At 53.2% G+C, this 17,208-nt stretch overlaps 1 protein-coding gene across 2 annotated transcripts in view; it reads left to right on the top strand.

Moving 5' to 3' along the window:
• KCNIP1 (potassium voltage-gated channel interacting protein 1) overlaps nucleotides 1–17,208 on the top strand; it is a gene marked incomplete at its 5' end in the record, with an annotated part of 307,261 nt that overhangs the window by 102,540 nt on the left and 187,513 nt on the right. The gene's annotated exons all lie outside the window — the stretch shown is intronic.

The raw sequence follows: 17,208 nt of genomic DNA, 5'->3' as shown, positions 1-17,208 counted from the left end.
GGAGCCTTGAGGACACCGTCTTGGAGGAAGACGAGCAGCCTGTGGGCTTCCCGTGGGCCTGGTACGTCAAGGAGGAGGAGAAAGCAGCCGGGCCCTGCCCAGGACCACGTGCTTGGCCCTGGCCCAGCCCCAGCCCAGCTTGAGCCCATGGTCAGGAGCTTCTTAATGCTGGGGATGCTTCCTGAGGCCTGGGTCCTTAGATGACTTCCTCATTGTGGGGCTATTATGGCACGTATGGACACAAACCTAGAAGCTATGACTTGATCACAGGGTGTGGCCTCTTGGTTCCATCAAAAGATGTGTCCAGTACGAGATGTTTGAGGCAGGCCTGGCACAAGACGACACTCTACCTTATAGTCAACTTTAATCAGCAGCAGGAGCATACTCTAAAATAACAACAGCCTGGCAAATAGATAGATACACCAGTAACTTGGTCATTTACTGTCATTATCACGGTCACACATTTTTATGTGTTCCACTTTCAAATGAGGGTGGTGCAAGAGATTTGTCTACACCAGCATCACCAACACACATTGACATCCCTGGGCAGTAGGAGTTTCCCAGCTCTGCAGGACCTGTGCCTACGTGGCCCATTAACAGCTGTGTCCTTATGCAGCTCAGGAGTGTAACTGAGCACCGACTGGAAAAGATTCCTCAAGCTTTCCTCTAGACTGAGCATCAGTGTCAGAGCCAGAGACCTGCCCTGGAAGGAGAGAGCAGGAGCATGCTGGGAGCGTGCAATATCATAGCTGTCATGAGGACCAGTCATTCTACTCAGGGACCTCAGGGCCCTGCCCTCATCACCAGCTGGCTGAGGATTCCAAGGTCGGCCACAGGCTGACCTGCCAGCAGCACCCTCCTATTCTCCAGCAGCCTCTGGTCATACATCCCAGACACCACCCGACTGGAGGACGGTGAGACAAGGGGTCCTGCTTGCACTCCCAGGTCAAAGGTTGGGCACATGGATTCTAGCGTGGCCAGTCACATGCTCTTTCCTGAGCTTGTGCATTTGAGCAGAATAACCTAGAACTAAAAGTGGTGGCAATGACTTTATCCCAAAGAGACCCAGTTCCTACTGCCAAGATCTCTGGGGTCACCCTTGTTCCTGACAGTTTCTGGATTTGTTGTGAAGCGTTTTCAGATGGGTGAGCGTCATATGCTCACCATTTCTTTTCTTTTCTTTCTGTTTTTTTTTTTTTTTCCTGAAATTGGCCAGGGTCAGTTTCCATTGTTTGCAAGAAATCACAATTTCAAAGCCAGCCTCAGCAACTTAGAGGCTCTAATCAACCAAGTAAGACCCTGTCTCTAAGTTAAAAATATAAAAAAAGGGCTGAAGATGTGGCTCAGTAGTTAAGCACCTCTGGGTTCAATCCCCAATTAAAAAAAAAAAAAACACCACCCTGGCCAAGGCAGCTCCTTCCTAGAGCCACTCTGGGCTCTTCTGCCCTCTGAGGGCACCACACAGTTCATGCCTGTGCACTTCACTTGATGGTATTCTCTTAATTTATTGAATCCTCACCAATGAACATGTTAAAATTGAAATGTGATTATTATATTGGTCAGGTTATCCAGAAACAGAGATAATTGGGAGATATATGTGTATTTAACATACATTTTATATCTATATTTGACTATCTGTGTGTGTGTGAGAGACAGATTTCTTTTGCAGCACTGCCTCAGGCAGGTAGGTGTAGGGTTAGCAAATCCAAAATCTACCTGGCGGCTGGTAGGCTGGAGAGCCAGGGAAAGTCAGTGTCATATTTGAAGTCCGAAGGCCCTCTGGGGGCTTGTTTGCTTTTCCCAGGGAGATGTGTCTTTTCCTCTGAAGAGAAATTGATTAAATTAATTGATTGACGTTCACTCATATTATGGAGGTTAATCTGCTTTACTCAAAGATTTTTTATTTAAATGTTAATTTCATTTTAGACGTCACGTTCAATATCTAGGCTGGTGTTTGACCAAACGACTAGGTATCATGGCTTTGCCAAGTTGACACAAAATGAACCACCCCAATACCCTCACCAAAAAATAAAATTCGCCCTGAGGAGGCGCACAGTTCAGTAGCTGGCAGCAGAGTCACAGGGTTGTGCAGACGTCGCCACCAGCTAATCACAGTGCCCTCTCATCACCTGGGAAGAAACCTGACCTCAGCCCTCTGCATCCCGCCGCCCCCAGCTCCTCAGCTCTCTGATACTGCAGCAGCCTGCACAGACTGTCACCTCCTCGCTGTCTGCCTGCCGGTGATTTTTCTACATTCCTCAAAAGCCAGCCCTTCAGAGTCGCTTCCGCCCTCCCCACCTCCCCAGACACCACATCCCACCTCAAGGAGGGTTAGTCACGCCATGTTCCATGACCTCCAATGCAAGATGTCTCTGCTGTTTGGCATGTCCCTTAGGAAAAGAAGGAAGGGAGGAAGGGAGGGAGGGAGGGAGGGAGGGAGGGAGAAGTAAAATTCTCCATCAACGTGCTTCTCTTTCTTATCGTACCGGGATTCCTTAGTCAGGGATCACATCTCCCCTGTGGGACCATCTGTGCATGCCTGTGTTTCTGGGGACAGAGTTCACAGATTTTGTCAGATTTTCTAAAGGATCTAGGGGAGGATCAGGAGCCACTGCATCCAGCAGAGCATCTCAAAGGGCAGAAATGAGCTCGGTTGGTCCCTCTGTCCTCAGGCCTCCTGCAGACTGGAGGGTTTGAGACAAACGTGAGGAGGACTGAATAACATTGAGGAAAGTCTCCTTCCTTCGAGGCTTTTCCATTATCAGTCTCTGTGAAGCAGTAAAAGGGCAAAACAAAATAACACGGATGAGCGTGGAGGAGGGGTGAGTGGGAAGGGCACACCCATCTTGGTCAACAGTTTATTTTGTGCACCTGCCAGGCCCCAGCCTGAGGCCCAGTATCTAGAGCTAGCTCCGTGAGTGCATCAGGACAGGCTTCCTGGGCAAGAGGGGACAGGGTGTGTGGAAGTCAGCAAGGACCAGGATTCAGCCTGGGAAGTGGGTTCCAGGGTGTGGGCTGAGGGTGGGCACCAATGTGAGCAGATGCCATCCTGGCCCAGGCCCAGAAGACAGAGGACATTCACACCCAACCATTTCTGCAGCCCAGAGAGGACTTTCCAAGCCTCTGTGATGGCAGACAAGCTAAGCTGGGCCTTCCACCAGGAGGTGTGGCGTGGGTGAGTGCTGACCCTGAGCCCACTGGGCGCTGGGCAGAAGGAGGATTTCATTAGCCCTGGAGAGGAAGGACGCGCCTGCTCCCCAGAGGCTGGAGACATGAGGCTGGCCAGGCACGAAAGCTGACCCCATGGCCCTAAGCCAGTGATGGAGCCACCTGAGAGGCCATGGCACTGAAGGAGAAGGTAGGGGAGGCCTGACTCCACCTGTTACCTGGGCTCCTAGCCCTGAAGATGGAGCACACCAGCCAGAAACAGATGGAAATTTCCCTCGAGAAAGGGAAGGCCATGCTGTGGTGGTCAGGGGCTACTGCTATCAGCAGGGGAAGGAACACGGCCATCTGGTGGCTGCCAAGACTCCAGCCAGGGCAGATCTGGGGTGTGCAGGAGGCACCTAAGCCCCCGCTGGCCCTCCTCTCCTTCCTCTCTGCCCCTCTCCCTGGTGCTGAGTCCCTTCTCCTGAAGCCCAGCCCCCCTCGTCCCCCACCCCCCACACCCAGGGTCAGGTCTGAGCAGATGGCTCTAAATAAAACTGCACGGTTTGGGGCAGGGATTTTGTACCTAGATCAGCATTTGGCCTTAAGTGTCAAGGATCATCAGAAGCCCCCTCCCGTGGACCATTTGGGAAATAGACGGAGGATCAAGTAGGTGGAAAGTCCCCCCTTACAGTTGCTGAAGGGGAGAATGAGGTCTCAAGCCAAGACCTGGGCCCAGACTTGAGCCCCGTGAAGTGAACTTAGCCACCGAGTACAGAGCAGAGGAGTGGGACAGGCATGTTCCCCTCACCTCAGAGCTGCACAGGGCATCCATGAGCCAGGCAGCTCATGGAGAAGGGGATAAACCAGGCTCAGTGGCACTCACCTATAATCCCAGCCACTGAGGATGCTGAGGCAGGAGAATTGCAAGTCCCAGGCCAGCCTAGACAACCTAGTGAGACCCCCATCTCAAACTAAAATGTAAACAGGGCTGGTGGTGTGGCTCAGTAGTATAGCATGTGCCCAGCATGCATGAGGCCCTGGGATCAGTCCCCAGCACTGCAAAAGTACAGAAAGAAAAAGGTGGGGGAGATACAGAGCTGAGCACCATTCACCCACCGGTCTCCCAAGATCACCTGCACCCTCCTCACTGGACAGAGACTGAGAGAGGTAGAAGGAGGGGCAGTAGTGTCATGTGGTTTCCTCCTTCTCTTAGTGAAGAATCCAAACCCTGCACCACGGGCCACAGATGTCGCAATCTGGCTTCCACGTGGCCCTGCACATCTTCCTTCTCGCTCCCCTGAGCTCACCCCTATGCTTCTCAGCAGGGCCTCGGGCCTTGAAGTTCTAAAAATGCCTCACCCTCATGCTAAACGTGAGTGAGTCCTGTCATTCATAGTTCATTCCTATTTGCTGTCTTGGGGAGACCTCAGACTGCCCATCCAGCTCTGGCATCAGACTTGATCTGTGTGCTTGTCCCTGCTCTCTGTCCTGACCACCCCTCCCCATTGCAATGGAAGATCCAGGCTCCAGAGAACAGGAACGATGTCTGTTTGGATTACTGGTGGATCTGATACCCACCGCGGGCAAGGCACAGGCACAGGCAGGTGTGCACTGAATATTTATTAATGGCAAATGAAGACTTATGAATGAATGCATCACACAAGGTAGAATTCTAGCAGAGGTAAAAAGAAAGTTACCTGGTGCAGAAGTTCTCAGCCAGGACCCATACCATTGCTGAAACCCACACACTACCTCCTTTGCTTACAGACGGCCTGTAGGCTACTTTCTTGGTCCGCATGGCTCACCTCTGTGACGTGAATCAAGTGTCCAATGATCTCATTCCCCCAGTCATTAATCTAGCAAGTATAGCTCATGGTACAGTATAAGTCGTTGATACTGTAGTCTGAATTCCAGGTTAGTTCTTCCTCCAGATGTTTATTAATATTTGTTCATCTTGAGGGGATTTCAACCAAGGGGAGAGAGGTACGTTTTGAGCAGAAGTGTCTTCCTGTGTCCATATGTCATGCTCATAGGAAGCAAAGGGTAAATTTGGGTCCAGTTCTGTGACAATGGAAGAGTCATGGAATTTTTAAGCATTCCAGAATCTTCCCAGAGCCCCACAGTGTGGTCCTAACCCTGACACTTTCTTCCTGTGTTTCCTTCAGCAAAACTCTTTCCTTCCTGGGGCCATCTGCAAAACCAGGGGGCTCAGTTTCATGGCATAGAAAGTCCTTCCCAGTTTTGAATACAGTAACTCCAGGAGAGACCTTGTTTTCTACTGAATCTTGCTCTGATTTTATTGTTGTTATTTGTTTTTGGAGACTGGGTCTCACCATGTTGCAGAGGCTGGCCCTGAACTCTCTGTCCTCCCCTCTCAGCCTCGCTGAGTAGTGGGATGGCAGGTGTGCCTCTGCACCTGGCTCTGGCTCTGGCCTTTTGTGATAACAGTGAGGACTTCTTTTTTTCTCTCCTTAAACCAACCAACCCTCCAATTCTCTGACACAGATTCTGACCCACAACTCAGCTCAGTCCTGGTACTAATCGTCCAGAGTAGCACACACTTACAAGTGAAGGCTCAGTCCCACGAGACTCCCCCCATTTCTGACACCAGCTGCGAGTCTCAGAGCACCTGTTCTTATCATGGCATGGCTTGGATTAGAGCTGCCCACTACCCCTCTTCAGATTCAATAATTTGCTGGAATGGCTCACAGGACTCAGGGATATATATGCTCAAGTTGAGCAGTTGCTTTTCCAGGATACAACTCAGGAACCGCCAAGCAGAGGAAATGCACAGGGCTAACTAAGAATAGGGTAAGCGGAGGGATGGGGTGTCCATGGCATCCCAGCACCTCCCTGTGCCTACCAGCAGGGAAGCTCTCTGGTCCTGCCTTTCAGGGGTTTTGCAGAGGTTTTGTTATATCCAGGCATGATTGACTGTGTCTCCGGTCTTTAGCAAGTAAGTCAATCCCTATCTGCTCTCCTCTCTGGAGCTGAAAGTTCCAGGCTTCTCACGAAGTCTTGATCTTTCTGATGACCAGCCCCATCCTGAAACTACCAGGGGCCCACCAGAGGTCATCTCAGAACAAACGGTACTCTGGCATCTCCTTATCACCCAGGACATCCCAAGGGTCTTAAGAGCTCTTGTCAGAACCCAGAGACCAAATATCTTTCTGTGTTGCAGTCAGAATTGCAGCCTGGGTGCAGGTGGAATCCCTCCAACCCACCACTCAGCTTCTGCTGTGGAAAGAGGGTGTCCACTATCCGCCATGCGTCCCAGGGCCCGTGAGCCGCCCAGGCCCAGTGCTTGGCTGGGAAGCTCAGGGCCTGCTGCAGCCTGGTAGCTTGGCTGAGGGGTGAGGCGGGGATACCATCCTGCTGCCTGGAGGGGTGGGATACAGAGGCCCTCCAGATCATGGTCCATACCCAGGATTCAATCAACTGCAGACAAACATGCCACGAGGTTGCTGGGGTGTCCCGTGTACCAGTTAGGCCTACGATGCTGTGTCTGTACTGAACCAGCAGGGCTCCTTTTCCTATCATTATTCCCCAGACAAGTCAAGGTGACATGTAATTCCTGTGCCATTTTACGAGAAACTTGAGCATCACGGATTTTTGGTAACTGGAACAAAGGTCCCTCAGATACCCAGGGATGATTGTGCTTCTTCAATGGAGCAGATGTTGGTTAGACAGTGGGAGGCACTTCCTAGCTCTGGGCACAGTAGGATGCTGGAACACATTATGCCACAATCTGGTTGCAGTGTCCCCAAAGTCCATTTGTTAAAGGCTTTTCCCCAGAGTGACTATCAGGAGTTGGAAATTTTAGGAGGGGGCTCCTATTAGGATGTTTTAGATCCTTGAAGGCGTGACTTGAGAGGGTCGGTGGAACCCCTCCTTCCTCTCAGCCGCTCGCCAGCCAGAGGTGAGCAGCTCCACCACATGCCCCCGCCATGAGGTGCTACCTGGGCCCAAAGCAACGCAGCCAACCGATCACAGACTGAAACCTGTAAAACCGTGAGCGAAAATAAACCTTTCCTCTTTATAAATTGGTGATTTCAGGTGTTTGGGTTTTGTAACATCTGAAAAGACATTTAATTATTATTATTAATATTATTATTATTTATCATTATACTATACGTTAGTGATTACACCAGGTTGCATTTTCTCAAATGGCAAATGAGACACAGGATAACATTTCTCTTTGATTCTCCCATGAATCTCAGTATCATCCGTCTTTTGATGGATTCTGCTTCTTAACGAGGTTGGTGATACCTTGAAAAGAAGAATATATTGTCCATGAAGATACCAACAATGCTCAGTAGTAAAGAACATTTTGCTAAGTTCTTCTGTCCCGGGGCCTTGGTCCAGGTGTTCACCTTTTTCTTCTAATCTGGTGGTCAGCACCTGGTCACATGCTTCTTCACCACTGTGCACAGGGTCCAGTTGGGGGATAGGCTGTGTGTGTTTCCTATGGGATGTCCACAGAGGGTGGTAGCATCTTATTGTCCACAGAGGGTGGTAGCATCTTATTGTCCTGCCGTCAGATGCCAAAGTGAGCTCTACTTTTCAATTATAGTCACCTGGAAGAAAAGAATATGTAGATTGATGACAAATGCTCCATTTTGGTCTAGAAATAAATGCTTCAAGATAGTTCTCTTTAGTATCACCCATCTTGATGCTCCGCCATGCTGTTCTCATTACCAGGTGACATGGGGAAAGATGTTTTGCAGAGCAACTGCCCTTAGTCTGCTTCTAGGCACAGCAATTTTTATTCCTGCACAAGACCACCATGTTGCCTCCATCCGGGTCTTTGCTGCAGCATGAAAAGCTCACCAACACCTGTATACAGAAGCCAGAAAGGCTCTACCCCAGAGGCCTTTGGAAGATCCAGTTGATTCTGGGTGGCTTGGTCCCCACTTCAATCCCAACTCACAGGTTTTATTGAGGTAAGTCACCATGGTGACTGGATCTGCTTTCTCCAAAGTCCTTGCAGCCACGGGTGTGGGAAATCTGTAAGTGGGGTTGTGATGCATCATTGCTCTGCCCCCGAAGGCTCTTCTATGTGTGTGCAGTGGACTGTGACTCCTCAGGCCTGGCTGAAGAAGGGGTCCCTGATGGAATCAGGTGCTGAGCGTTGTGTTTGGCTGGCAAGTTCCCATTCATCTTTCAAGGCCTGACTCAAAACATCTCCTCTCCTGAAGAGACTTGCCTGACCCCCAACCCCCAACCACTCTTCTTTCCCAGGTTCAGTGAGGTGTCTCCTCTATAAGCTGGGGTGACTGCCATTGGCCTATCCCCCTGTTTTCCACGGTCTCCAGGGGACTGAGTTTCCTGAGGGCCGGACCCTTGCCCCTCTCTTCTCTCTCTGAATCCCTGGCACTAACACTGGGCAGGTGTGGGTGGAGCAGGGGCTCAGTGGATGCTGGGACTGATGGAGTGCTCATAATCATAGCCAGCAGGTGCCCCGGGGACTGGCAGTGTCAGAGGTCCTCATGAGAAACTCGGGTCTCTGGCTTGCAGCCTTCCTCAGCCTCCTCTTACCTGGTAGCCTCGATTCCTCCACAACTGCAGCAACTCCCCCTTTCCTGTTGCACAGCAGGCTCAATGCAATGTTGATCTGCATAGCATCCTCCATCCGGAACAGCCCTGAGCTGTGGGTGCGAATACTAATGCACCCTGCAAATGCCATCCCAGAGGAAGAGCCCTGGACTGTCAATGAGCTCCCTGCACCAGCCACAACACCAACCCCCTTGCTCGCTCAGGGCCAGCCCAGGGCAGCAAGGGACAACAGAAACCAAAGTCAGCTTGAAGAGCCACTATTGTCAAGACAGTGGCTGGTGGCAGCCTGGGAAGGGAACTCCACAGAGCGAGGGAGAAGAGAAGCAGCCCAACCTCCATGGGCTCCCCTAGGCAGTCTGTGAAGAGGGACAGTGTTCAGGGACCTGGGAACAACTACGGTCATCAGAGCCTCTGCCCGGCCACCTCTGGGTTCTGTAATGTCTTCTAAGCCAGGATAAAGGCTCTTCACAGCCACTCTTCCCTGACCTGGTGGCAGCCCTGGGAAGGAGGGTGAGTGGGTGCCCCCACCCCTACCTCTTCCTTCCCTGCCCCCTCCTGTTTCAATTCCTGAGTAGGTAAGAGGTTGACCTTGAAAGACAGGCAGAGCTGGCTTCGAACCCTGGCTCTGCAGATCAGGCCCAGAGCAAATTCTATCACCTCTCTGAGCCTCTGTCTGCTAATCCTCAAAACGGAGAAAAGAGCAGTCCGTGCCATGGAGCCACGCGAGGATCATTTTATGAGTAGCTAAGAGTTTCACTCAACGTGCTCTGATATGCCAAAAATGTCACTTTGCTTATTTCTTAAATGGCTGAACTTTAATTTCTATTCCAAGTTCTCATGTCTCTCAGTGGCAGAGCAATTACAATCAGCTCAGGACACCCCTTCCCCAGCAGGCCTGAACATTTGGGGCTGGGTTTATGGAGGATCCATCAGGAGGCAGGTTCCACCTGTGGGCAGCCTGCCAGACCCCTGCAGGCAGGCGGCCCCCAAGTGCCCCAGATCCTGTGCAGGGCATGATAATCCTGCTCCTGGGTCTCTGCTGGGCCTCCTAATGCTGGCTGGCTCTTGGGGGGTTTTCCGGGCCAGCCCCTCCTGGTTGCAAGGGAAAGATTCTTCTTGCCAAACTCACCCAGAAGAGACATGTCAGCCCAGCAAAGCGACATGGGCCTGTGGCTGTGTGATGCTCTTGCTGCAGAGAGGGCTGGTGGGTAGGGCGGGCACGTGGCAGATCCCCTCCCTGAGGGGTCTGCTGTCCTCGGCTCCTGGCTTCCAGTGATGAATGGACCACCTTCCCCCAGGCTTTACCTGAGGTGGACCAAGGACACAATCTCTGTCCTGCCCACAGCCAATGGGTCCGTCTTGTTCCAGGTTCTTAGCTCATGTGAGACCTTAGTGAAAATCCAAGAGAGCAAACGGTGTCATCCCTGCCTGGGCAGCGAACGCCACAGGTTTCAAGTGTGGGGCAGAGATGTGGTCACGAAAATAAGACACTTCTGAGCATGCCTTCTGGTTTTACATTTCCTTACTTCTGCAGACCCTGCCCCGTGGTCAGCCCTCACCACAAGGGCAGCCGCAACTCTTTCCCCCTCCACCTTCCTCTGGGGCTTCTGCCCTCTTTGGGAGGCAGTGGCTGACGGGGTGGAGCGCCAGGGCTGCACTCACCCACCTGTGGCTGGCGAGTTACTAATATCAGAGGCCCAGGTTGCTGTGGCCTCCTCCCTCCCTGCTCTCTTCCCCCTTCCAAGGTGTTTGGTCTGCAGAAGGCATGAGGGAGAGCAGATCCTGTGTGCACCCAGCAGGCTGCTGAGCATGAGCCCCCGAGCAACAAGACCGTGTGTGAGTGCAGCACCTGTCGCTCAGAGGGTGCCAGGCTCTATGCACCTCCCCTTGGCATCTGTCGCTTGGCTTTGAGAAGAAGCACCACACCTGTGAATCCCCAGTGACTTCCTTCCTTCCTAGAGAAACTGCTAGAAGAGGTCGGTTGCAAGAGCAGCATGGGGGCTTAGAACTGGACAGGGAGGGTGAGCTCTGAATCCGACCCCTTACTTGCTGTGTGACTTTGGGCAGGGTGCTTAATAACTTTGTGCCTTAGTGGCCTCATTTGCAACATGGGGGTTAATAAGAGTACCTACCATATGGGGGTGGGGCTATTGAAATGATGAAGTGAGACCAGGCACGTGATTGGCACAGTAAGAACTGCAGAAAGCGTTGCTACCATGGTTAACGTAGTCGTTATATAACAGGAGGAGAGGGAAGCTGGCATCTACCTAAGCAGACAGTGGAACCATGTACATGCACTTCAGAAAGACAAGAGAGTCTAACCCAGCGCCTGTCCCCATTGCTTTGGGGTCCCACACAACTATGGCTCAGGAGCTGAGCACCCACGGCACTCATTCCTGCCTAGACCCCTGACCCCCCCCTTCCTCCCCTCCAGCCTTCTCCGTCCCCACCCAGCTCCTCTCTTGATTTCTCCACCTGGCCGTTGCCTTCCTACACTGACCCACATCCCTGACCTGATGAGCCTTGACTTTGTGTTCTTCCTAGGACTTTGGGTGGGGCTGGCCAGAGTCAGGCTGTTTTCCCTGGTGACCCAGCAAGAGACGTAATTCTGAGAGCTTTTTGGTAAAGTCTGGGATAGCCCAGCGAGTTCTTTAGCCTCCTCTGATCCCCCGGACTGTGAGTTCCCCCAGGCAGTAAGCATGTATCTCCGCAACCCCAGAGACCAGCTCCAGATGTGATAGAGGAGACTCTCACCCAACGCCCTCACCAAGGTGTGACCAGATGAATGGAGGAATGAGGGTCAACATCAGTGTTAGAGATGATCTCAGCTGTACCTGAGCCTTGCCACCTGCTGCGCAGGACACGGAAGCACTTACGTGCCCCTTCTCAATTATGCCTCTGAATCACCGTGCCTGTTCTACAGATGTTGAAACTGAGGCCCAGAGAACTCAGATTGAATGCATCAAATCCCTTCCTATCTTCTTTTCTCCTTTGGATGAGAACTAGGAGCCCATCATGTCCCATGCATATGACAGTCACCAACCCCATAAAATATGTGTGGCTCATGCATTCTTGGAGGGAGAGGGTCCACCAGGGTCTTCAAATGTTTGTCTGGGCACATTTGAATCCACATACTTGTCTCCCCTCCCCTTTCCATTCACCCTCTGCCCAGCCCCACAGAACCTCAGGATCAATATTCATGAAGCCTCTGCCTTGTTCCTAGTCTAGGGCTGGCACCCATCACTGGTCTCCAGGAATATCCTCCCCCCTCCCTAACTCTCCCCGCACACACTTCCAGCAGGAGCTGGGTAACTCCGAGGGCTTTGCTGCCTGCCAGTGTGGCTGCGTGGGTGGCTGCACTCTGTCTGAACTCATCCCAGCCCCCGGTGGAGACTGTTCCAGTGCTGGAGCGTGAAGGGGATCCCCTGGGGCAGGGCAGCCGACAGGACGTGCAGGGCAGAGCCCAGGCCCTGGCCGCCCGGCTCCCCTGCAGTCCGCATTAGAGCTGCTCCTCAAACAACATGATCAACCTCGACAGATGAGGCCACGCTGGCCGCCTGAGGACGTGGCCAGGAGAGGCACTTCCAAACCCCAACCCTATCCTCAGGTCTCTCCTCCCCTCTGGAGAGACGGGGAGCAAAGGGTATCAGCAGGGGAGACAGCCATGGAACCAGTGTCCTCTGAGCCAGGACTGTGCGGGCAGCCAGGGAGATCCCATGCCAGGTGCCCTCTTTGTCACCACTGTCATTTTCAGTCTCACCCTGGGTCTGACCCCTGCGTTGCTGAGGCTTTGTTCTGTTGGCAAGCATGGGAAATCGAGGCTCTCAAAGGTCAAATAACTTGCCCAAGGTCACACAGCAAACCCAGAACGTGGGGTCTGATTTCCCTGACTTGAAAGTGGCACCTCCAGCCCCGACCTCTCCAGCTCCAGGGCACTGCAGCATCTCTTCATGTGCACGGGGTTCTCCAACCTGGCTTCTTGGAGCACCTGTGACAGCGGATTCATTGCCCCCCCCTTTCCTTCCCAGCACAAACTTAGCTGCTAACAATGAGTTGACCTGACGGTCCGAAGCCCTCGATGGCCAGCTCACCCATCTGCTCAGGAGAGCGCCGGCAAGGAGATGATGCTCAACAAGCATTGGTAGAATGAAAAGCTAAACGACCCCAATGCAGATGATGACAGCAGAGATTCGCAGAGACGGAGCCCTCTCCCTTGACTTGCCCTTACCCAGTTCTCACACCAGCCCCAGGGAGTGGTTGTGCCATGTGTCACAGATGGGAAGCTGGGCCCCACGGACACATTACTAAGAGAAGAGAGGCTTGAACCCCGAGCTCGTCGGTGACGCTGTTCCCCTGGCCTGAGTGATCCCAGTTGGGGCATTTGTGGAGCACCTAGGACTTTCTGGCCCAGGCCGAGCTGTGGTGGGCGGGGGCAGCTGGGCGTTCACGGAGCAGGGGAGACTCGGCCCTGCTTTCTGAGGCTGCAGTCTATTTGAGGAGGCCAGAGTTATGCATGCAGAACGTTTGGGAAGTGGTTCAAGACAGCAGCGAGCACAGTGCTGAATCGCACAGAATTAGGTGCCAACCACATTCCCTTCCCGAACTAATCTGAGTCTTTTAATACCAGATGGGGACCCTGAGAATAGATTTCCTATCAGACAGATGAAGAGCAGAGATGGAGGCACGGGAGGGCTGGGGCTGACTGTTTTTACATCTCTCTAGTACAGCATGACGCCTGGCCACAGCAACAGGAGTAGTAGCCCCTCACCCCGCCGCCCCAGCAGAGGGCCACTCTACCTGCTCATACCATGGACCTTATGGTCATCATCTCCAGACCCCTCGCAGCAGCATGAGCAGGTGGCTATTGACACAGTCCACAAGGAGATGAAAGAAAAGCTCAGAGAAAGCATTCATCAGGCCCAGCATCACACAGCAAAGGGGCAGGATCCAGGCTTGAATTCCCTTCCAGTTGCCTCCCGAATCCTGACCCCATCTGACACCATGCTACTTCTGTTTGTGGTGGGACTGAGGTGTCATTGTCCACAAGGATGGGAAGAAACCTGGCCAAGGGAACATCAATAGGAAGGAAGGAGAGGAGGAAGAGGAGGGGAAGGAGGGGATGGGGAAATGGATAGGGGGGTAGGGAGGGAGGGAGGGAGGAGAGAATGGCGGGAAAGGGTGGCTGGCACATTGTGAACACACAGACAAGCTCCGGCATGTTTTACCAGGACCCCTGCAGTCCCCTGAGGGTCTCGGCCCCTCCTCCCTGAATGGCCTCAGGGGAGGCCTACATGGGTCTACTTGGAGGCTCGTGTCACAGGGAAGGCCTCACTTCAGAGTCTTCTGGGGGCATAGCTGGGTCTTGGAGGGGTGTGTTCATCTGCTGGTGCTGCCTGGACAAAACACCAGAGTCAGACAGCAGGCTCTCTCCCCATGATCCTGGAGAGCAGAAGTCCAGGATCCAGGTGGGCAGGGCTGCTGTCTGCGTGGGCTCCCCTCTGGGCCTCCAATGGCCCCCACCTTCCATGTCCTCACAGGACCTGTCCTTGGTGCATGCAGGGGTGGGTGGCTCTGGCATCTCTTCTTGGAAGAACACACAGCCCCACCCTGATGGCCTCATTTGAGCTGAATGACTCCCTTAGATGCTGTGTCTCTAAATGCAGCTGCACGGGGGCTGGGGCTTCAACCCAACGGATGTTGTGGGGACACAAAACTTTAGTCCATACCAGAGTGGGTGAAGGAGGTGGGGCATGAGCTAGCTGGCCTTCCAGAGTAAGGGGTCCATGGCCACTGCTGCTCCGGTAGGATGATGGTGGCAAGGTCACTTTAGCCAATACACCATGCCAGGGACGGCCCGACGTGGGATTCTGCAGCCAGAGTGACTGGCAGAAGGGCCCCCAGCACTCGCCTCTTGGGCTCCCTTTCTCCCCGACAGTTCTCTGCTCTCTGTTGCAAGTTCCTCAGAGGCAGAGATCGGGTCTTCCATCACCTGGATCATCCCTCACGCCCTTCCCCATGTATTCCTGCTTAGATGCATACTTGGTGAGCACCTCCTTTGTGAGCAGGTGGTGTGTATGGTGCACGTGTGTGTCTGTCCATCCACAGGTAATACCTACATCCTAGGGCACAGTCAGGACTACATGAGCTATTGTGCATGCAAACGTCTGCTCAATGATAAATGTTCCAGAAACCTTTGTTAATAAATGAATGCATTGATCTTCACGTGGGGGACGTGTTTCTCCCTCTAAGGGGCAGGGGTGATCTGGTCATCACCGATTTTCATTTACTAAGCGGGTCACTGAGCAAAGAAGCTGGTTCATTCATTCACCAGCAGAGACTGACCACAGTCCCCTAGAAACCAGGGGTTGAGCAGGCAGTACGGAGCTAGACCGGCACTGCTCTGCCTTCCAGGGACTCAGTCCCCAGCCAGGGAAAGAAAGGACAATGAGAAGCAGGGTGATAACAGCTCTGCTGGAAAACAAACCCTCCAGTGCCACGAGGACCCCTACAGGACACTGCCTCACAGCCAGGAGGATCTCCTGGAGGGGATGACACTTGGAGACCTTCAAGGATGAGCAGCAACAGGTCGCCAGGTGGCAGAAGGGACCAGGGATGCTTTGCGTCAGGGTAATGGGCTGTGCAAGGGCCCTGCAGAAGACCCACGAGGGCACATCTGGGGAACAGTGAGAGGTGAGTGTGGCTGGTCCTGCTGGGAGTGCCGGAGCCCAGGGGGCTTGACAGAAGCCAGGCCACAGAAGCCCAGCAGTGTGGCCTTCACACTGGTGACTTCACCTCATTCCCAATGCTCAGAGGCAGAGACTGTGAAAAGCTCCAGAGGCACTTTGCCATGTCTGATCAGTAAAATGGAGTAATTTGTCAGTCCTCTGCCTCTTCAGGGACTGGAGAAGAAAGGAGAGAAGGGCATCCTGGCCATGTGTCACCACCCAAGTGTGTCCTGCACACAGGCGTTCAGGTTGCCTGAAGATGAGCAGGGGCCCAGGTGGGGGCAGCTTGGTGCTTCTCCAATGATGTCCTGAGAGGTTGCCAAAGACCCCCAGGGGACAGCATCCTTTCAGCTAAGAGCCCTCCTCTGTTCCCTGAGCCCTGGCCATGTTGATGGGTCCTCAGGAGACCCCCGGCTTCAGCCCCACCCCACTCTTCTTCCTAGCAGGGATTGGAGTAGGGAGGCCAGAGAGCGGCAGGGCCAGCTCCTGTGTCCTACTCCTTTCCAGGATCCCAGGGCTCTGATGCATAGATGGCCCTAAACTGGCAGATAGGAGAGTGAGGGTTTTGCATTTGGTGGGACCCAGAGCAGGCGTCTCCAGCTCATTGGCCCTGCAGTGCCCTCGTCTGCCAACAGGAGGGTCCACAGGAGGCTGCAACAGAGCCTGAACTCTGAGTTCTAATCCCACACCCTGACTGGGCAGCTTGGGTAAATGTCTTACCCTCCACACACTTCTACTTTCCTCCATGGAGCTAACAAGGCCTCACCTGGCTGACTCGGCAGGCTTGGATGGGCATCACTGGGTGATGTGGTCTCAACAGTGGTGGACATCCCAAAGGAAAGGCGTACTATTGAGGCACACAGTAGGACTCCTGCTGGCATTGGAGAAAACATAAGCACTGTAGGTGAAGAACACTACAATTGCCCCGGGGGGGTAAGTCATAAACCATTTGCAACCTTGAAGGGGCAGCTCCCAGGGGACCTATGCCTGTGTGACTGAATGCAGGGGCGTCATTTTGTACTGTGTGCATCTGCACGCTGTGTGGGTCTTGGGTGAGGTCTTAGAGATGCATTATGGACTTGGTCTGTGTGCATAGCAGCAATGTCTGTGGGCTTCAGGGACCTGTGCCCGTATGTTTGTGGGACTAAGTGTGCATGTTTATGAGGCCCTATGCTGGGGAACTTGGTGAACTGCAAACATGGTGCATATTTGTGTGGCTGAGAGAAAATGACCAGGGAGGGGTCCAGGAACAGCCTGGGAGACCAAGGATTCTTGTGCCAATCCAAAAGGGTCTTAGTGGGAACCCTGCCGCTCAGAGGTGGGGAAGTGGAGCACCTCAGCCTCACTCCTGTGCACCTAGACATTGCCCTTTCAGAAAAAAAAAAAAAAAATGGAGATGGAACGTGGGGGTTCTTGAAATCTGAAGTAAGGGCTTACAGCAGGTAGAGATGGCACACAGGCTCAAGCCCTGCCCCATAGCTGATGGCTGCTAAATTCTTGTGCCCATCGCAAGAATAAGGCAAACCATGAAGGAGGGAGAGAGGAAGGGGAGACACAGAAGAAAACAGAAAGGAAAGGCCCCCGAGCTCCTCTTCCCTCCCCAATTTCCAGTCTTTCATCTTTCGCAGGCAGCCCTAGCCTTAGAGGGTTCTGCCAGCCCCACAAGCCCCCACAGAGCCGGAGAGCGCCCTCTTTGCAGGACCACCCAGTTGGATGTGCGCTTTTCACCCTCCCCGGGCGAGCAAGGCAGGCTATTCTCCACCCCAGGAATCCAAGC

This window comes from Spermophilus citellus (assembly GCF_964194105.1).
Source record: "Spermophilus citellus genome assembly, chromosome: 1".
In the NCBI taxonomy this organism is placed as follows: domain Eukaryota; kingdom Metazoa; phylum Chordata; class Mammalia; order Rodentia; family Sciuridae; genus Spermophilus; species Spermophilus citellus.
This window is presented reverse-complemented; position numbering and strand designations above follow the sequence as displayed.